This window comes from Octodon degus, unplaced genomic scaffold (genome assembly GCF_000260255.1).
Source record: "Octodon degus isolate 3935 unplaced genomic scaffold, OctDeg1.0 scaffold00412, whole genome shotgun sequence".
Lineage (NCBI taxonomy): Eukaryota > Metazoa > Chordata > Mammalia > Rodentia > Octodontidae > Octodon > Octodon degus.
In genome coordinates, this window is record NW_004524988.1 from 424,969 (window position 1) to 446,507 (window position 21,539).

At 37.2% G+C, this 21,539-nt stretch overlaps 1 protein-coding gene across 1 annotated transcript in view; it reads left to right on the top strand.

Moving 5' to 3' along the window:
• The first annotated feature begins 2,396 nt into the window (after positions 1-2,396).
• Positions 2,397-21,539, top strand: part of Maged1 (MAGE family member D1) — a 106,102-nt gene continuing 86,959 nt past the window's right edge. The window contains exon 1 of the mRNA XM_023708609.1: positions 2,397-2,473. The gene's annotated coding sequence lies outside the window, so the exon portion shown is untranslated. The remainder of the gene's footprint in view (positions 2,474-21,539) is intronic.

Below are 21,539 nucleotides of genomic sequence, written 5' to 3' on the forward strand. Positions count from 1 at the left end.
TATATAGTTGCATTCTCTTAATGAATAGAATGATTTTTTCTAATGGTGTTTGTAAGTAGGATCACAAGTCTGCATCTTGTACAGCAATTAACCACTGAGAAAAATGTATGCAGTGTATTATTTGTTGAAACTGTACTTTTGATTTGATTTGAAGCTGTCTCATTGCTATATGTTTATCAATAAAACTTTGAAAAAAAACAAATTAAATTACCAGCGCAAAACTTCTTCATTAAAATTTTCTATGAATCTCAAAAAAAAAAAGATAATATGGTGACTAAGAGAAATGCTTGAAGTCTGTAAATGCTGCTCATATATCGTCTTTTCCTAGAACCCTCTAGAATGGCAGCCCTATCCAACTTCACTCACATTATTGCTATCCTACTTGGTTGCTTTATTTCTAGGTTTTTATTTTTTCTTCTTTAGCTTTTGGAGAGAGATTCAAACTATGTTGTCCAGGCTAGTCTCAAACTCCCAGGCTTAAAAGCTTCTTTTGTGTCAGGATCCCTAGTGCTGGGATCTCAGGTGTGTGCTGCCACATCCAGCTTGCCTGCCTTATTTTTTGTCACAGCAATTGTTTCCACTAAGCATGCATTGTTCTTAAATGTATTATTTTCCAAGAGAATGTAAGTCCAGTGGGCCAAACATTACTTACCAGGTCTGCTCTTTTCTGAGCTCTTCCATCTCCAGTCTTGTTTCCTGTTACTGTTCTTTTCACTCAGTTTCAACTACACTGTATTTCACTTTTGTCCATCTGCTCAATCATTTATTCAACATTACCTAAGTCTTTATGGAGTGCTCTGCAGGAGATAAGGTCTCTTTTAGGTTTGTAGGATTTATCATCCATGATATCATCATAGCTCTTCACTGTGTCCACCTTGCTAATTATTCATATGGCCTTAGAATGCTGCTAATTTTTCATACATCTGAGTGGAGCATCTTAAAATTTAGAATTAAAAGATCTTATTTGTTTATTTGATATAGGGTCTCGTTACGCAGCTCAGACTCATGGTGATCCTCCTCTCTCAGCCTCCTCAGCACTGAGATTACAGGCATGCATTACCATGCCCGGTTTTGGGGCCTACACAGCATGTGGTATCTGTGGTCAAACTCTGGTCCTTGTGCTTGCCCGGCAGGCACTTAGACCACTTAGCTATCTTCCTAGCCCCTTAAAATCTAAAATTATGTCTTATTCATTATATGGGCAGTATCAGCAACAGAAACCTTGACTTGAATGTGTATTCAAAATATGTGGTTGAATGAAAAACTGTGAGTCAAAAAAAATTATAGCACCAGAAATTGAACACAGGGCCTTGTGCAAACTGGGCAAGTTCTCTATCACTGAACTACACTTCCAGCCATTTTTTACTTCTTTAAAATTTTCAGACAGGGTCTCACTAATTTTCACAGGCTGGTTTTGAACTTCTGTCCTTCTGTGTCAGACTCTCAAGTAGCTGGGATTACAGGCATACACCATCATGCCACCTGAAATTGTTGAATTTTAAAAATACTAGTCAAAGGAACAGCCTTATTGTGGTCACCATCATTGTCCTGACTACATTTTGATCATTTGTTCATTCAACAGACTTCAATAAACACCGTTCACCTTCAGTCGCTAGGTTTTGGGCTCCCAATGCAATGCCTCGAGGTGTAGCATAGGGTTTGGTACTTGATATGTGCTCAGTATATTGTTGTGGAGTCACTGAAAATAACCCAAACAATGGAGAATTGTGGCATGGATTTTGGGCCAAAAAGAGCTTTCTGGACGTGATAACAATAAGTAATAGACTGGTTCTGTAGGTCTTTAGTCAAAGTAAGGTTTATTCTTAGTATTAACACATTTTTATTTGTCTTTTGTTTTTCTTGAGGAATATATATGTATCTATATAAGAATGCTTTGTAAATGAGTCCACTTTTGCTTATTTGGAAATTTGAATATGACATCTAATAAATGGCGTCTAAGTCTCTATATACCATTCCAAAATAAAAATTATTCAGCTTTAAGAATTTTAATATTCACTAATAAAAATGATTTTAAAAAAACAAATACAGTAAATGTATAGCGGTAGACATCCAAGACAGGACTAATAAGACCTAAGAGACTAAGGTGAAGGGAGATACTTCGATATATTTAAAGCTAATCAAAGATATACGAAGAATTGTACACTGGCGTTTGGCAGAACTACTCCGTTCCCGGAACGAGTAGAGCTAGGATGTGTAAAGTTGCCCTTTCCCTCGCCCAGCCTGTTTACATCGCCGCCAGGGTTTGGATTGGGCGACTGCAGAACCAATGAGATAAAGCGTGGCAGCGGTTGCTAGAGAGGCTCAGGAAGTTGCCTGGGCGGGGAGGGGGCGGGGAGGCGCGCGGGGCGGGGAGGCGCACGAGGCGGGGAGGGGTTTGAGACGCTAAAGCTTCCGCTGGGTCCGCGAAGTTAGCCCTTCCGACCACGCCGTCCTCGCTCCCTTCGTCGTCTAGGTGAGTGTCAATGAGGGGCTGGTAATTCTCACAAATGAATCCCTGTGTACTTAGGGGGAGGCTTCATTTTTAATCTGGGAAGGAAAGAATCAAAATTCACTTCCAAAGTACATTGTGTGTAGGATGCTTCTCGAGATCGGCCACGCTCCCAGGCCCCCGTGCCGCCACCCCTTCTGGCTCTTCTGGTCCTTGGAGCCTCCTGTTTCACCTCTCTTCAGTCTGGATCTCTTTCTCTAATCGTTTTGAGAGGGGGTTACTCCCTGCACCACGGCCGTTTCCTTCCACTCCCCACCCCACCTTTCACCCGCCTCCTTTAGCCTCTGACTTTTGGAAACCACATTCCTCTACTTGCTCTCTCTCTTTTTTTTCCTTCCATGCCCAGTGTTTTGGTCCCCTTGAAGGCTTTTGGCATTTCTGTTCCTTTCCTGAAGAAGCTCATGAATTAACATATTTTTTTTTCCAAGAGCAGACGTAACTTCAAGGTCAAAGTTATTGTGTTGTTGAAAAATAAGCGAAGAAGCAGAAATCTTGGAAGCGCAGGAGGCAGAGGGACTTGTTCAGATTATGCCCTTTTTTATTTTTTACCCTAAACAAAATTATATATAGTTTAGTCTCCACTCAGCTGCGTTCCTTTTTTACGTTGACGTAGAACTTGAATCTCCAAAGTTTTGGAAGGGGCAGGGCCAAGCAGTGGATTCTGCCTAAGATGTAATGTCAGCTTGAGAAAGTGGAGCTCCTTCCCATTCTTTATAAAACCTCTCTTAGAGGAGAAGTGATTGTCAGAAATGAATCTAGACATGTTTGTTTCTTGGGTTTTGTTTTGTTTTGTTCTCTTCTGTTCTGTTTTTTGTACTTGGAATCCACCTCAGGACCTCATGCTTGCCAGGCAGGCACTGCGCCACTGAGCTACATCCCAGGCCCAAGACTTGTATATGTTACTTACTTAATAGGGATTAAGTTTATTATGTGGATTATTTTCGTGGCATTGTTAGTATCACTGAACTGCAAACAGGTCAGTTTTTCAGCCAAAATTTTTTCAAAGAAAAATTTTAAGTCTTACATAATCTGTTGTAATCTGAATTTTGTCTTTTTTGTGTGTGTTGCAATGTGAAATTATTTTAAGGTTCCATATGTTACAAGATGTTTAGGTAGTGAGAACATTTATTACTATTCACGATTTATCCTTGTTTTTTTTTTCCCCAGCCAATCATTAAATTTATGGTAAGAATGAGGTTTTTCAAGCTCTTTTTTTTTTTTTTTTGGTATTGTAAGGAAGGGTCTACAGGGTGTTCAGGGTTTCACTGCTAGATCAGACTTGTTGTCATCTGCCTGTTTACAGCCTCCTAAGAGCTGGGATTACAGGTGCATGCCACCATGCCCAGTCTCAATTGCCGTCTCAGCATGCCCAGGGATTGAACCACTGGCCCCTGTGCCTGCTTGCGGGCACTTTAATCTGCTGAGCTATTTGGCCGGCCCTGAGGTTTTTCAAGCTCTAAGGAGGAATTTAACCAGTTTTTCTTCAACAAGTAATTTACTTTTTCCTTCTTCTGTAACTCATATATTATGCTTGCCAAATAAGAGCTGATTTTTTTTCAAAGCTAGGTATGATTTTCCATTCTTTCAAAATAAACACTGAGACAGATTTCATGATACCACAAACTTGGGTACTTTTTCAAAAGGAATTGCTGATATGTCTTTATTTCCCCTTCAAATCCTTGCACAGTGTATCACACCCGTTTAATCATTGTGCATACATCAATCCCCTCATTAATTCAGCAGTATTTTACTGAATAGTTTTTGTGTGTTCTAAGTACTGGGAAAACAACACTGGAAAACAAAAACAGAAAATATCTTTAAACTATAGCTAGGAGACATGATAAATGAAAATATCATAAATACAGGTTGTGATGTAGAGGGAGCTATACTGTATTAATTAGATAGAGGGTCAGGAAGGCCTTACCAGCCAGGTGACATGTCAGCAGACACCTGAAGGAAGCAAGGGCACAAACTCTACAAACACTTGTGGAAAAACAGGATGGCGTATCTAAGTCATGGTCTCTTTGTTTGTTGTTCCCTCTGCTTCCTATATTTATTTTCTCATCCCTCTTGTCTCCTGATGACTTTATATATAGCACTAATTCAGTACTACCTATTTTAATCATTTGATCCATTTGTATGAATTTCCCATACTTTCTTCCTGGCTACCTTCTTGCATCCATTGATGTGAGTTGTCAGTTACCAGCCCCTCGGGGAAGCCATAGCTCTTATCTCCATCCACATCTAATCCTTGGTTTATTTGTTAGTCATTGTGTGCTATCCTATAGCATATCTGTTTGCGTCTCTCATAGCTGCTATCATTGTATATTCATACTTGCCCATAAGTGTTTGGTATGATAAATGGAAGAGTATTCAGTGTTTGCCTGTAACAGACAATATTTTTTCTCTTTATTATAAGTGTGTGCTTGTGATACATTATAAATGCATTCGTCATGGGAAAGTAGTACATATACTTGTCACATCTTGATCCTTTTTTGTCTCCTTTTCCTCCCTTTCCTCGTTTCTCTCCCTATCCACAGGTCCCTATCCACATTTCCTCCTTTCTCTCCCTGTGCACAGAAATATCCCTATTTCTTAGCTCTTTTAGTTTGCTCCTTGTATTATTTATACTTTGGGTTTCTCATATAAAAGAAACCATACAATATTTAAAAATGTGTGCCTGATTTGTTTTACTGAAGATTATGGTCTCAACATGTATCCCTGACAGTTTTATAGTCTCTCCCTTAATGCTCACAACCACCTTCAGAGATCAGCATTATTGTCATTTTCCTGATGATAAACCAAGATTCAGAGTTCCGTAGAAACTTACTAAACTGTGATGCAGTTCATGGAGTTCAGTTCTTTAGACACTCGGTTGTGCTCTAGTTCTCTGGTCTGCCTCTCTATTAATCAGAAATGGAAAGTATACAGAATATTTTATTTTGTATGAAACAATGTAGATAAAGAAATTTCATTTTTATTAGTTTTTTTCCAAGACAAATTATATCAGGCATCTGAATAATTCCCTAATTATGAATACTAAAATGTGAGGGGCATTTTGAGTCTTTACCTGAATATTTTTCCATGAAACATTTATACTGGCAGAAGCTGAAAGAACAGTAGTACAATGAATACTTTAACCCTGTGAACCTGGATTTAGTTATTGTTAACCTTTTCATTAGATCTCCCTCTCCTCACCATTACTTCTCCTGCTCTTTTCCATCTATCCAGTTTTAACTTTGTTGACTAAACCATTTGAGATTTACAGGCATTTTTTTTGCCTGCTTAGCCTGCTTCAGGGCAGGACTGTCACAGCATGTGGGATCAGGGATCAAACCATAGTCCCTGCAAGCCTAAGTAGTCCCTGCAAGCCCCATGCCTAAGCTTGCCTAAGTAGGTGCTTTAGACCACTGGGCTACCTTGCTGGCCCCTAAAAGGCATTATTTTTAAGTAATCTCAAACATATAGAGCTCAAAGCATTTTCACAGTGTAAATACATCTCCAGGAAGCTGAGGCAAAAGGTTTAAAAAATTAGACCCTAGCCTGAGCAAAAAAATGACTTCGTGATACCCTGGTGAAGTATCTCAGTACAAAGGTCCAGGGTTAAATTCTCTGTATAGCAAGCAAGTAAGCAAGCAGGGAAGAAAAGACAGATCAGCATCTGAAAGATTTTAAACATATTTTTACCTGTAATAATTTCACTATAAATCAATCCCATTCCTGACTTCTATATTGTATAATGATTTTGCCACTTTTTGAACTTAATAAAAATGTAATCATTCACTTTTTAGGTTTTTTATGTATGGATTCTTAGGTTTAAGATTTTTTTTGAATGCTTCTGTGTTATTAGTTATAGCAGTAGTCCTCATTTTCATGGATATGTAGTATTCCATTTTCTTTCTTTTTTTTCATTTTATGTGTTTGGTACATGGTCTCACCATGCAGCTTGTACTCGCAGTGATCCTCCTGTTTACAGCCTCCCCAGCCCTGGGATTACAGGTGTGCGCCACTACACCCAGACTCGGTCACCGGTTCAGCATGCCCCAGGGACAGGACTGGGGATCAAATATTCCTTTTTATTGAATATACCTCTTTTATACAAGTTGCCATTATGGATGTTTCCATTTTTAGTTTACAAATTGCACTGTGTCTTTTGGTGATGTATGCATATTCCTGTATTGCCTATATCTAAAAGTAGAATTGCAAAATCATAGATTATATATGATTAAGTTTAATAGATACTCTCAACCAATTTTGTATGTTTAACTTTATTTTTTATTAGTATGTGTTCTCATACTTATAAATCACATTCACCATGAGAATTTATGTCTATATATATCTTAAATCATCTTTTCGTTCCCCTTCCTTGTCTACAACCTATCTTCTCCTCTCCATTTAAAAAAGATGTGTTTACATTTTTTCCTTCCATCCTCTTTTTTCCCTTGCTCCTTCCCCCTTGTTCCCCTTCTCATTTCAACTTTCTATTTCCTGTTCTATCTACTTCGCAATATTTATCCTCAATTATGCTCCTTATTTATCCTTTGGGTTTCTCATATAAGAGAAACAGTGCGGGGGCTAGGGACATAGCTCTGTGATCTAAGTACCTGCCTGGCAAGCGCAGGGTTTGATCCCCGGTGCTGCATGTTGTGCCAGCCCTGTGCCAAGCCAGCCTCCAAAACCAGACGTGGTGGTGCATGCCTATAATCCCATCACTGGGGAGGCTGAAACAGGAGGATCATTACTAACTAGTCTGAGCTATGTAGCAAGACCCTGTACCAAATAAAAAGTAAATTAATAAATGATTAAAAAAGAGAAACAATGAGATTTTTTAAAATGTATTTGGGGGGCTGGAGAGATGGCTCAGTGGTCTAAAGCACCTACTTAGAACAAGCTTGGCAAGGCATCAGGGACCGCGGTCAAACCCCCAGCACCACATGCCAGCCAGCCCCGCCCCCTGGTGGGCTGAGCTGGCCACACACACACACACCACTCTCTCTCTCTCTCTCTCTCTCTCTCTCTCTCTCTAATAAATAAAAATAAAAAAAAATTAAAAAAATGTATTTGGTTGTTGCAGGGTCTCACTATGCAGCTTGGACTTGTGGTCCTCCTGTTTTCAGCCTCCCCAGCACTGGGATTACAGGCGTGTGTCACTACGCCCAGACTCTGGCCAGCTCAGTCTACCCTGGGGGCATGGCTGGCATGGCATGTGGTGCTGGGGATTGAACCATGGTCCCTGTGCTTGCCTAAGCTTGCCTATGCAGGTGCTTTAGTCCACTGAGCTATCTCACTGGCCCCAACAATGCAATATTTGAACTTGTGTGTCCAGTTTACTTAAGATTATGGTCTTCAGGTTCATCCATTTTCCTACAAACATTTAAGTTTTTCCTTCTTTGTGGCAGAGTAATATTCAAATGTGTATAAATACCATGTTTTCTTTACCCATTCATCTTTTGATGGGCATATGTGGTTTCAAGAGTTAGCTATTGTAAATTGTGCTGCTATAAACATGAGTATGGATAGATTACTGTGGTTTGGTGCCTTTAACTCTTGGAAAGATACATAGAGGGTAACAGGTAGGCCAAATGGAGACTTAAGCTTTAGTTTTTTGAGGAATATCCATATTGATTTTCATAGTGGTTGTACCAGTTTATAATCCTACCAGCAGTGGAGAAGGGTTTCCTTTTCCAGATAGCCTTGGCAGCATTTGTTATTGGTTAATTCCTTAATGATAGCCATTCTTTCTATAGTGAGATGGAATCTCAGTGCTATTTTAATTTAAATTTCTTGGATGACTAGTGACATTTTTTCATGTATTTATTTGCTGTTTGTACTTCTTCTGAGAAACACCTATTGATTTCACTTGCCCTTTTTTTTGCAGTATCAGGGATGGAACTTGGGACCTTGTGATTGCCAGGCAGGTGCTTATGGCACTGAGCTATATCCCTGGCCCAGGTGCTAATTTTGGGATTGAGACTTTAAATTTGGTGGTTCTAATATTTTTTAGTTCTATCTATATTCTAGATGTGAGTCCTTTCAGGAGTAGCTAGAAAAAATTTTCCCATTCTGTGAATTGTTTGTTTGCTTTGATAATTATTTCTTTTGATCTTTGTTGTACAGCTTTGGTGTAGTTATAACCTTAGCACCTGCTGAAATTCAGGTGCAGATCTACAAAGTTTGGATTTATCCAGTTGTGCCTGGCTTGGGTCTGGCTGCTGTGCTCAGCTCCTTCCTGCTGCTGCTCTTGGGGGTGAACCTGTTGTGCCCCTCTGGCAAGATGTTTTGCTCCTGGACTAGCTGGGTGGTTCTTTCCCCTACTCACTCTGCAGGGACTGCAGCTGCAGAGTTTCACCCCAGGCCTGTATGACAGGCCTGAGCTGAGTCTGGATGGAGGGGACAAGGTGGAGTAGGGGGAAGAGGAAGCTCTTCCACACACTCACAGGGCCTGGGCTGGGACTGGATCTGGGGGTCCCCAGAATGCCGCAGAAATTCTCACTCGGCAGGCGGGGTGGGGGTGGGATGCTGCGGAGTGGTGGGGGGCATCCCAAGGGGATGGAAGAGGGTCTCACCACCCAGGTAGCCGTAAGCTCTCCCACACACTCACGGGGCCTGGCCTAGGACTGGATCTGGGAGGTCCCTAGAAAATGGCAGAAGTTCTTACTCCGTGGGCGGGGGACCAGGGGAGTGCGGAGTGGTGGTGGGGGTCCGGGCCTGGGCTAGGGCTGGATCTCAATTATTTCTTTGACTGTGAAAAAAAAACCTTTTCATTTGATACAATCTCAGTTGTTGATTCTTCGTAAGATTTCCTGTCCAGTCAGGGCTTTTGTTCACAAAGTCTTTTTACCTACACCTAAGTCTTCAAAAGTTTTTTTTTTTTTAATTGAACAAGATTTTTAATTTTTTTTTTTAGTCTTCAAAAGTTTTACCTGACTTCTAGCAGTTTGTTTTTGGTTTTATATTAAGGTTTTTTAATGTTTTAATTTTAGTTTAGTTCATGGTGAGAGGTAATTGGTATAGGCTCAGTTTTTGGCATGTTTGAAGCACTTTCGCCAGCACTTTATTGAAGAGGCTATCGTTCTTCCAAAGAAGTTGTTTGATGCCTTTGTCAAAGATAAGGTTGCTGAGTGTGTTTGAAGTTGTTTCTGCTTCTTCTATTCTGTTCCAGTGATCCTTGGGTCTGTTTGTTCACCAGTGCCATGCTGTTTGTTAACACCATAGATTTGTAGTATAACTTCAAATTGTGGGTTGTGATGCCCCCTGCATTGCCCTTATTGCTCAGAATTGCCTTTATTATCCTAGGTCCCTCCTAGTTTAATATGAAGTTTAGGATTATTTTCTCTAGTTCTGTGAGGTATGCTATTGGTATTTAGATTGGGATTGCATTAAATCTGTATAGCAGTTTTAGAAGTATGGCTATTTTCATTACATTAGTTCCACCTATCCAACAAAAGGGGCATGTTTTCTAATTCCTAATACCCTCTGATATTTCTTCATAGTAGTGTAGTTTTCAATGTGAAGATCATTCCCTTCACTTACTGGATTGCTTCCTAAGTACTTCATTTTTTTGTTGATAATGTGAATAGTGTTCTTTCCATGATTTTTCTCTCAGTGAATTTATTATTTGTATACAGCAATACTATTGATTTTTGAGTTCTGAATTTGTATCCTGCTATGCTACTGAACTTATTTATTAATTTTAGGAGTCTTTTGGTAGAGGTTTTGGGGCCTTCTATATAGAGCATTATGTCATTTGCAAATAATGATAATTTAACTTCTTTCTTTTCTGGCCATGTTCCTTTTCTTTGTTTCTCGTCTTAATTTGTTTTGCTTAATGTTTCCAAAACAATATTGAACATGAAGGATAATAATGGACCTCCATGATCATTCCTGTTTTTAGGGTGAAAAACCTTCAGTTTTTGGACCATTTAGTATGATGTTGCCTGTTTGTCTCTAATAGATTTTATCAGATTGAGGTAAAGACTATTCTGATTTTCTGTAGGGTTTAATCATAAATAGTTGTTAGACTTTCTCAAATACCATGTACCCATCTTTTACAATCGTCATGTGGGTTTTGTTTTGTTGGTGGTACCAGGCATCGAACTCAGCCAGGCAGACACTTATGCTGCTGAGTTATATCCCTGGCCCAGTCATTTGGCTTTTGTCCTTGGGTCTGGTAATGTGGTATATTATATTTATGGTTTGCATATGATGAACTATTTCTGCATCCCTGAAGTGAATCCTACTTGGTCATTGTCTATAATCTTTTTTTTTTGTTCCCTTAACTTTAAAAAAAAATACTGGGAGTCATCCTCAGGTCCTTGAGCTTCCCAGGCAGGCAATGTGCCCCTGAGCTATATCCCTAACCCTTTCCTTAGGAAAACAAGTAATTTTTTTAAAATAAAAGATGACAGTGTATTTCAAGGTGTGAAAGGGAGAAAGAACAAACAACAGACAGCTACTTTGGGTGGTAATCTTCTTAATGATTTGCTGCATTCTGTTCATAAGGAGATTGGCCTGTAGTTCTTTTTGGTTGTTGTAATACTTGCCTTTAATAATAAGTTAGGAAATATTGCCACTAGATCTCTCTAAAGTTCTTACAGATTTCTGCAGTGAATCCTTCAGGAACTAGGCTTTTTTCAGTTTCACTGATACTGTAGTACTTAAATTTTTTCTGTCTTCTTGATTCAGCTTTGGCAATTATATGTATCCAGGAAGCTGGCTTTTTACTGAGTTTTCTTTTTTAGTAGAGTGTAGGTTCTCAAAGCACAGGCATTGATGGTCTTGTGGGAATTCTGCCAGGTTCTGTTGTGATTTTTCTCCTTTCCTTTCTTAGTTGCATAAATTTGAGTCTTTTTTGATAAAGTTGGCTAAGGTTTTGTCTAATCTTTCAGAAGAATGAACTCTGATTCATTGATTCTATTGTTTTCTTAGTTTTGATTATATTAATATGGGCTCTGAACTTTATAATTCCCTCCCTTATACATGCATTGGGCTTAACCTGCTCCACTTTAACCTTTGAAAGGTTCAGCATTAGGTTATATATTTGAGCTGTTTTTCTGATGTGAGAATTCACTACTATTGTGTCCCATATGGTCCAGTATGTCACAATGGCAATGTCATTTGATTAGAGAAACTGTCCAATGTATTCTTTAATATATCTGTGACCCATTGGTTGTTCAGGAGGGTACTACTTAATTTTCACATGTCTATGTAGTTTCTTTTGCCATTGATTTTTCCCATTTCATTGCACTAGGAACTGATAGTATATATGGTATAATTTCAGCTCTTTTGCAATTATTTCAGCATGTTTTATGAGCTACTACATGGTCTTATTTTGGAGAAAGTTCTTTTGTGCTGAGAAAAATGTGCATTCTGTTGTTGAGTGGAGCACTGTAGACACCTACTCAATCCATTTGTTCAAAGGTTTGGTTCAGTTCTGATATTTCTCTTTTGATTTTGTCTAGTTGGTCTATTTATGTCTGTGGGGTACTGAGGCCCTCCATAAGTGTTTTATTAGTGGTTATTTGATGTTTTCATATGCATTAGTGTTTGTTGCCTGTAGTTGGGCATTCTGGTATTTGGTACATATATATTTATAACTGTTATCTCTTCCTCTTGTATTGTTACCTAAACAAAGCAAGCTGACTTCAAAGGCTGGAGATGTAGCTCAGTGGTCGAGCCCTTTGTTAGCATTTATAAGGCTCTATGTTTGATCTCTAGCATAACTGAAAAACAAAAATACATGTAAAATAAAAAACTTGATTTCTACTTAATATTGTAAATGTTCAGAAAAAATAAAAAGAATAATACAGTGAACACTTTTACAACTAATATGTAGCTTAATACATTTTTAAAATTACAGTGCAGCTGTGCATATTCGTACATACCTGTAATCCTGGGCGGGATGAGCAGGCGGAAGTTCCTACACTCATCGGGCTTTGAGTCTGGCTGGGGAGAGGTTTTGGGTGCAGTGAGCAGGGGGATGGGCCCACACTCATGTGGAGTCTGAGGTCTGGCTGACCTGAGGTCTGGCTGGGGAGGGGTCTTGGGTGGGATGAGCACACAGAAGTTCCCACACTCCTCTTTTTTTCTTTTACAGTTGAATACAATCCTTCCAAATCAAAAATCCTTTTGATTTTTTTTCTTGCTGGTTTAAGTTATTTTTATATTCTGGACTGTTACTTAGTGTTTCAAATGTTAGCTGTCTTTTATCTTTTTACTTTAATAATTTCTTTTGTAGTAGAGACATCATCTAGTTTGAAATAACCAAATTATTTTATTTATAATTGATCTTTGTTTAAGAAATATTTCACTAGTGAGGCCTAGTAATGCACACCTGTAATTCCAACATTTGGGAATCTGACGGAAGAGGATCACTGAGAGTTCGGGGCCAGTCTGGGCTACAAAGTGAGTTCAAGGCCAGCCTGAACTGCATACTGAAACCCTGTCTCAAAAAGACAAAAAAAAGAGGAAATCTTTCTCTAAACATGAGATGCTAAAATGTCCTCCTAAATGTCCTAATACTTCTAAAATGGATCTTTAAAATTTAGAACTTGGATCTGCTTGTACTTGTTTTAAAAGTACTGTAAGCTATTATGTCTGTCTCCTTTGATATCGGGGTCATGTTGACCTCAGAACAAGTCAGAAATTTTTTTGATGTTGTTAAATTCTGTGGAAAAGTTCATGTAGAATTGGTGTTGTTTCTTCCTTAAATGTTGGTAGAATTTTCTACTGAACTTACCTTGATGTTAAAATTTCCTTGTGATAAGGTTACTATGAACTTAATTTCTTTAAGAGATAAAAGGCTGTTCAAGTCTCTTGTTCAGAGGCACTCAAAGAATTAGTTCATTTCATCTGTGCTGTTGAGTTTATTGCCATAAATTTTTTCATAACATTCACTGGACTTGCTATCTGAAGAATTGCAGAGATATCAGGGTTTTTTTTATTCTTGAAACTAGGAATTTTTATCTTCTTAAACCGAGTTAATTTGGCTAGGAATTTACCAGGCATACTAATATACAAAAAGAAGAGCTACCAGTTTCACTGATTGGTTGTGTTATTTTATGTATAACTTTTTGTATCAGTTGAGAGCTGAATGTTGAAATATTCAGCTGTGTATTTGTCTCCACAGTTCTACTAGTTTTACTTTATGCAGTTTGGAATTCTTATTATGTATGCAAAGGTTGAAGGTTAATATGTCCTCTTTTGAAGTGATACTTTAATGATCACATAATTCTTTATTCTGGTAATAGTCTTTCAACTTAAATGTATTTCATCTGTTAGGAATATAGTCAAGCTACAATCCTTTGACCTCTTTATTGACCTTCATATTTTTAATGAACATTTATAATTTTTAACTTTTTATTCTATATGTTTGCAATACCTAGGTATTGCTTACAGTCATCTTGGAGGTCTAATAGATAAACATGCTGTATCTTGATTATTTAGTTGCATCTTGATATTTTTTGCTCCTGTCTCCACTTCTTTCTTTCTCTCCTTTCCCAGATTCCTTTTGTATCTTTACAGAGTCTATGGACTGCCCCCCCCCAGTTTCTTAAAGTAGTAGCTCTTCTATTTTGCTCTTTAAATTATTTATGTTTGGGATCGCTCATCCTGGTATTAGAGAAACCATGTGATATTTAATCTTTTGTAACTGACTGATTTCAGTTAGTGTTATTGTCTCAATGTCTGCCCATTTTCATACAAATGACTTAAATTTATCTTTCTTTATGGAGTAATATTCCATTGTGTAAATCTATACAACATTTTCTTTATGCATTCATCTGTTGATGGGCACATAGGCCCATTCTGTCATCTACCTGTTGATTTGGTCTGCTGTAAAGTCATAATATGATGACTTTAACCCTTTCACAATGTAAGGATAGCCGTATGAAATGAAATTTTGTAGTTTTCTGAGAAATCTTTATGCTGATTTTCAAAGTGGTTTTATTTAGTTTGTATTCCATTTGTAAGACAGCAAATAAATAGGATTTTTTTGTTTTTCAGTGTAACACTCTCCACTTTTAATTGGGGTGTTTAGGGCTGGTGAGATGGCTCAGTGGTCTAAAGCACCTACTTAGAACGAGCTTAGCAAAGCACAGGGACCGCGGTTCAATCCCCCAGCACCACATGCCAGCCAGCCCCGCTCCCTGGTGGGCTGAGCTGGCCACACACACACACACACACACACACACAAATAAATGAATAATTGGGGTGTTTAGAAAGTTAGCATTTAATGTGATCATAGATATGTGGTTAGATTTCGTTTTATCATCTTCCTATATTTTCTTTTCATCCTTTCTTTTCCTCTTTTATCTGGCTTTTAATTGATTGGACATTTTTAACTATTTTTCTCCTTTGTTAGCTTTCTGTGTTTATTTTAGTAGTTGTTTTAAGGTTTATATACAAAGTTAATTTATCACTGTCTACCCTCAAATCATGTTATAATGAATCTCACAGAGTATAACTACCTTTGAATAGCATATACTTCCATTTATCCCCTCCTGGTGTTTACTGTAGTTGTACACTTTACTTGTTTATAAGTTATAAACATAATCCATTTTTATTTTTGTCTGAAGTGTCATTTATCTTTTGAAGAGAATTAAATAAAAAATTATTAGTTTTACCTTTGTAATTTTCATTTCCAGTACTCTTCATTCCTTTATAGAGACAAATTATTTACTTATTTATTATTTTATTTTTTATTAATTTTATTGAGAAACAACGAGACAGTTTCAAAACCGATTAGTAGGACAGTTTCAATAATTAGTGGGCCGAGGAGATGGCTCAGTGCAATAAGCGCTTCCCTGGCAAGTGCAAGGACCTGAGTTCAATCCCTGGTTCCACCAAAAAAAAAAAAATTAGTACACTGCATATTGTTGTCTTCGTAGTGGTTATTCATAGTACAAGATGCAGACATGATATACTGTCCAAACAGTATTAGTACAAATCTTCTCAGTGAATTAAGAGAAAGTAGATGTATATCTATCCTAACTATTTTGTATATACCGATACGAAATGGTCCTTCATTTATATCCCCTTTTTTGTTTAGTTTTGTCTGAGATGGGTATTCCGTTGCCATTTAAATGTTGTAGGTGTGTGAATTCAGCAAAATAATCTGATATAGTCCCGCAGTCCATAATAGTAGTGGGTTATCTGTAGGACTGGCAATGTCAGAAGTTGTTGACTTGAGCCTTTTACAGCTCAGCATAGTAATATGGCTTTACTTTTTATACCTCATTTTTATACTTTTCGGCTAAATGGCACCAGGATAAAGCAAGACCTATATAAACAAGAAATGTAACTTCTGTATCTGACAAGATCATTCAAATCCCCTCAGGATTTATCCTGAAACCCTGTATTGCAGTTTGTAGATCCTTTTCAGTGACAGCCATGTGGATGAGTCACGGCCAGAGATGTATTTTTATCTTCTGTCATTTTTTCCTTTGGTCTGAAGGACTTCTTTTAACATTTCCCATAATCTGGAATTCCTGATGACGAATTCTTTCAGCTTTTATTTCAAAAGTCTTCAGCTCTTTTTCTGAAATTTTCTGTGGGTATTGATTGAATCCTTTGTTCAGTTTTTGTACTTTCACTTTTATGAAATGTTGTTCCCCATCTGCTTACATCCATCTTTTCTGATGGGAAGTCTTTTTTTATTATCATCTTTTTGTTCTTCCTGAAATATTTCCATAATTTCATTTCTTTTTTTCTTCAGAATGTCATTTTTTTATTCAGATTGATTTGTGTTTTCTTCATGTTTCCTGTGTTTCAGATTTGTACATATTCTTGAATCTTTTGATTATGAAGTTTGGAAAATTTTAAGTTACTATTTCTTCAAATATTTTCAGTCTTGCTGCTTCTCCTATCTGCTGGGAATCTGGTTACTGTTATATTAAGTTGTTAGTCTTGGTCCAGCAAATGTTGTGCCTGCTTGCTTTTTTTTTCACTTAGGATTTTTTTATGTGTTGTTTTTTTCTCCAATCTTTTATTGGTACATTTTAGGTATACACACTGATCACATTCATCATAAACAATTTGTACCTGTATGTAATATAACTTGTTTCATCTTAGTTGTAAGCTACATTACTGTGTATTAAAATGTTTTTCTCTCAAGACTAATGAAAACCTCAAAAAAAAAATATATATATATATCTTGTTTCTTTTTTCACCACTCTCCTACTGCCTTCTGAACCCTCTTCCCCTTTCCATTTATAAGAGTTTTGTTTTCATTTTTTCCTTATTTTCTCATTTTAAAAAATTTCCTTCTTTGCTTTCTCCCTCCTCCCTCCATTGGTCCCTTCCCCATTTGAACATTTGCTTATTTCACAATATCTATTATACATTTTGGTCCTTATTTACACTTTTGGTATCTCACACCAGAGAAACAATGTGGTATTTGCACATGCATGTTCAGTTGGTTTCACTTAGGAGAATGGTCTCCAGATCCTTCCATTTGCCTAGAAATGTCTCAAGCTTATCCTTCTTTATGGCCGAGTAGTACTCAATTGTATTTTAAAAAACCGCATCTTCTTTATCCATTCATCAGTTGAAGGGCATTTAGGCTGTTTCCAAGATGTGGCTGTGCCACTCTAAACATAGGTGTGTGTATGTTGCTGTGGTATGATGCTTTTAATTCAGGAAGATACCAAGAAGGGGAATAGCTGGATCAAATGGGACCTCTAATTCTAGATTTTCGTTAAATCTCCTTACTGATTTTCACAGTGATTGTGCCAGTCTACATTTCCACCAAAGTGGAAAAGTGTTCTTTTATTGGTTGATTTTTTTTAACATTTATTTATTTAGTGTGTGTGTGTGTGTGTGTGTGTGTGTGGCCAGCTCAGCCCACCAGGGGGCAGGGCTGGCTGGCATGTGGTGCTGGGGAATCGAACCGCGGTCCCTGTGCTTTGCCAAGCTTGTTCCAAGTAGGTGCTTTAGACCACTGAGCCATCTCCCCAGCCCCTGGTTGATTTCTTAGTAGTAGCCATTCTTGCTGGGGTGAGATGGAATCTCAGTGTTGTTTTTGTATATATATATATATATATATATATATATATATATATATATGTATATATATATATATTTAGTGCAGGGCCTGTAGGGTCTACAGGATCTCACAACAGAGATTGGAGTCGTAGTAATCTTTACTGTTTTTCAGCCTCCCAAGTGCTGGAATTACAGGCGTGTGCCACCACGCCCAGTCTCAATCTGTCTCAGCATGCCCCAGGGGCGGGGCTGGCATGGCATGCTGGGGATAGAACCCCATCCTTGCATCTGCCTAAGCAGGTGCTTTAAAATGCTGAGCTATGTGGCCAGCCCAAGTGTTGTTTTAATTTGCATCTTTCAAATGACCAGTGATGTTGATCATTTTTAAAAATGTTTATTTGCTCTTCGTACTTCTTCATCTGAGGAGTGTGTATTAACCTCAGATATTCGTTTTTGCATTGGGTCTTTAAATGTGAGAAGTCTTTATATGTGTGATTATTTTTCTTAGTTCTTTATTCTAGATAGAAGTCCTTTGTCTGAGGAACACCTAGCAAAATTGTTTAAAAATTAAAAAATAATAAATTTTCTGTGTTTCGTTTGGATAATATTTATTTGTATCTTTTCAAGTTCTTGAATATTTTCCACTATTTAATGTCATTTATTCAGTTGGTTACATTTTTCGCCTCAGATACCATATTTTCATCTTTAAAATTTTTATTTAGGATCTTTGTTATATATTTAAAGAGTTCACATTTTTAATGAATAGATTATAGTACAGCTATTTGTTTTTATATGGTAATTGTGACATTCATGTTAATTTTTTTGTGTGAATAAAAATTTGATATCATTTTTGATTGAGTTAATTATATTGGTTTTCTTTTTTCTATTTTCAAATGTCTGTTGCTGGTAATGTTTGTATTCACACTTTGTGAATTTTACCTTTTTGGTTGATAGATTTTTGTCAGCTTTCTTGAACTTTCGTTGGGCTAGAATATGATAAAGTTGCACGGCCATTAAGATTTTTTAGGTAGAGGCACAGTAGTCCGAAGTATTGGAAAAATGATTTTCTCTTGGATATTGATGACAAGTACTGTTGCTGGCCCAGTGTTGCTGATAAAATCTATTCTATTTCAAGTGATTCTTCCTCCTCCCCTGGATAGTTGCTTGACATACACTTAGGGATATTGTTTTGAATATTCTTATTTGCAGTTGTATCTGCCTTCCTCTGTCTGGACTCCCAGTTTTGTCTCCTTACCTCAGGAAATTTCCCAGGCTCTCCCTCATTTATACTTGCTTGTCTCATGATCTGGACACTTAAGGCAGATTTCTAAGCATCTTTACATTTATTAACTATCAGCTTCCCAGGAGGTGCCTTTAGTGGTTACTTGACTGGTATAAATACTGCAATTAGTGTAATAAAATGGACAGGAAGTACTACAAATGTCTTTGTATTTATTTAAATGAATTAATTGGGTAAATTAACCAATTCAGGAGTATTAAATTATTGGTTAGTACTTTAAGTGCCTATAAAGATGTTTTGCTTGTACCACTATTATTTAGAGTTCACTTATTTATACCAGCCAAGTAACCACTATTAGCAAAAATTATAGAGTAGATATTTCACCATATTAGATGACTAGGGATTAAGATTATACCTCTCATGGCCGGTCCATTTTGAGAAATTTTTCTTATTAGATCAAAGTTACGTGATTCTTGTTACCCCATTATTTTTGCTGACTGACAGCTAGCTACTGGTGGAAGTCTACCGCAGTCTGTTGTCTCAGGGATTTAATGTCCTACCGTAATGCCTACAGTTTAGCTCCAGATGTTATTTGCTCCATAAAAAGATGCAGAGGTTCTGTAAAGATAAAAATCAATAAAACAAACTACTGCCTAGGAAACCTCATTTATTTTTGGGGGTCAATAATTTCTTCCAGGAAAGAAACTTATTTAAGAAACAGATCCAAATGAATAGCCATTTGTGAAACTGCTATTTAAACAAATGTAAAGATGCTGTTTAGAATCCTTTGTGTTTATATCAAGGATGTAATATTTTCATCAAAAATATTTGTTCTTTGTCCTACCGACAGACACAAGCAAAATATTGTTATGGACAGCTAAGTTAGTTAGAGATATTATAGGCAGGAGACGGTTAGGCTCTCAAAGGAGACAGTGCAAAAGACAGGATATCTTGCAACTGTAGGGAAGACAGACACCTGCAGCTGAGAGCCAAACCTCAAAACTGGACTCCCAGTTTTGTCTCCTACCTCAGGAAATCTTCCAGGCTCCACCTCAGTTGCACAAAAGATTAAACAGTTATACTCACATGCTCTCCTTGAGGATAAACAACAGTGCTTGGTACTGTAAATAAGTATTAATCACCTTGAGAAGGCCAGCATCTTACTGGTTGACCATAATTTTGTCTCATCTTGTGCCCACTTTGTGATTTTCCATTTTTCCCCACCTTGGATCTGCTTTACCTCATTATTTTGCTTTATAAAAATTCCTAGAAAAGGCACAGTCCTCAACAACCCACTCTGAACCAGTTTTTCTCTCTCAAGACAGCTTTCTTTCCTCAGTATTCTGCTCTTAACCTCTGTTGTTCCTAGAATATGTATTTTGGTTTAGAGAACAAAGCCTATACCAGACATCAAACAGGTTGACAGTTTCTTTCCCCTATATCAGTGTGACCTGTTTTTTTAGTTAGATAACTGAAGTACTGGAAGATTTTTGACTAATTAATAAACCCCTTAGTAGATTACTAGTTGTTCTTTTAAGAGAGATCATGAATAAAACTTTTACTTTACTAATAAAGCCCTGAGTCAGATCTAGGACTGATAAGAAAAATAAGAATTTAAACCAAACATCACATATTTATGAAAGTAGAGCTTTGTGTGGTAAGTCTGAGTGTGGTTTCTCTGTGGTATGATTTGACCTCAGTGCTCAGGAAACAAAGCTATAAGAAAGAATAGGATGATAAAAGGAAGGAAATGTGGCTTGCAAACACTTTGAAAAATCACTGCAACATCAAACCACTTTCAGGTTACTCGCATGTTTTTCTGACTGTGGAGCACTGTACCATATTTCACCAAACGGCTGCATGGCTGTACACTAAATATACATTATAAAAGGTAGATGGCACAAATTTATGACTATAAGGCAAAAATGGAGTATGTATCTTGAGAACCCTACAAGTGGATATTTGATAACTTTTTACTCTTTGTAGATACGAAGGTTGAAAATGGAATCGTTTCTAAATCTTTTACTTCATAAAGAAGCGTTCTTATGGAAAAACGTTTGGAGAGCATGGTGTTTCTTTTATTTCAGTTAGATTTACTACTATTTGAATGTTTATCTAAAATATTTTTGTATTTTATTTGCAGTTAACATGTATTGATTTATTATATATAGGTTCAGTGTGGTGTTTTTGCACATGCATACAAATCTAGCCTCTCCTTTGCTTACTATCTTCTCACAGTTCCCAGCTTCAAATAATCACGTTTCTACATTCTAGTACACGTTAGGTTGTTCACTTGAGCTCATATATTTTGTAATGAGTGAGTTTGTCACTGTAAATTTCCCTCATAAGACTGCTTTCAATGTATTCCTTAAGTTTTGGTATGTTGTATTAACATTATCATTTAATGGTATATTCTTTTTAATGTCATCTTTATTTCTTCTATGACCAATTGGTTGTTCAGAGGGGTGATGTTTAATTTCCATGTGTTAATGTAACTTCTGTAGTTTCCTTTGTTATTGATTTCCAGTTTCATTGCTGTATGATCAGATAGTAAGTAAGGGTTGATTTTGATACAGGGGAATGAAACTCCCAACCTGAAAGATACTTGGGCCGAGTTTGTGTTCTCTAAAACCAAAGAATGGATTTTAGGAACAGCGGAGGTTAAGAGCAGAATATATTTATATAGATTTTTTTCTATAATTTTATTGAGAAGCAAAGAGCAATGAGACAGTTTCAATCCAAATTGTTAGGACAGTTTCAATAATTAACACATTGCATACATTCTTCCTAGTGGTTAATTGCTGTATA